Consider the following 893-nt stretch of genomic DNA (forward strand, 5'->3'; position numbering starts at 1 on the left):
AGCAAAAGCTAATCGAAAAGCTTCAAGAATCCATAAAGGTTCAACAGTGGCTTCAGCATCAAGTCAAGCACAGTTAGAGTCACATACGATTGTTCCACCAAACTCTCCTAAGTCAGATTCCGATACTGAAGAGGAAGTTTTTGAGCAACGAGACGATATGGCTGACCGACCAAGAGGAGTAGACACCTACTACCAACCGGGTGATTTCGAGGATCATTCACCCATTGTTTATCCTGCACAGGCAGGAGGAATCAACCGACGGTTTGAGGTCCGACCTCAACTTATTTCAATCTTGCCAACCTACCGAGGTATGGCTAATGAGGAACCATACGAACACATTACGGAGTTTAACGAGATTTGTGCTACTAATCAGGTAAACGGTTTCACTGATGATGAGGTACGTCTCCGATTATTTCCTTACTCACTTAAGGAAAAGGCAAAAAGATGGTTTCTCTCCTTGCCCGCCCGTAGTATTAATACTTGGGCGGAAATGAAAAAACGGTTTTTAGAGGAATTCTATCCCATAAGTAAAACTTCAGATATGCGTACGCAAATTAAATCCTTTAAACAGTTACCAGGTGAATTATTTCATGAAGCGTATGAACGTCTGAAGGAGTTACTTAGGGCGTGTCCACATCATGAGATACCCAAGTGGGAATTGGTAAAAGTTTTCTATGATAGTCTAGATTCCCAAAACAGGCAGTTTCTTTTGGCCGCTAGTGGGGGGCGTTTTTAACTCGACCTAGTGAGGAAGAGTGGACCTTCTTTGAACAGTTGAGCAAGGGGTCAAAGACCCAAGCTTCAGTTAGTCGTAAGCAACCTAGTACTTCCCGAGTAAACCATGTTTCTAACTCGGGAAGCTCATCTAGGAATTTAGAGCAAGAGTTGGATGA

General features: G+C 43.1%; 1 pseudogene; it reads right to left on the reverse strand.

Moving 5' to 3' along the window:
* Positions 1-531: 531 nt before the first annotated feature.
* Positions 532-645, reverse strand: LOC139895098 (small nucleolar RNA R71; annotated as a pseudogene).
* Positions 646-893: the final 248 nt, after the last annotated feature.

The sequence above is a fragment of the Rutidosis leptorrhynchoides genome, chromosome 2 (assembly GCF_046630445.1).
Source record: "Rutidosis leptorrhynchoides isolate AG116_Rl617_1_P2 chromosome 2, CSIRO_AGI_Rlap_v1, whole genome shotgun sequence".
In the NCBI taxonomy this organism is placed as follows: Eukaryota; Viridiplantae; Streptophyta; class Magnoliopsida; order Asterales; family Asteraceae; genus Rutidosis; species Rutidosis leptorrhynchoides.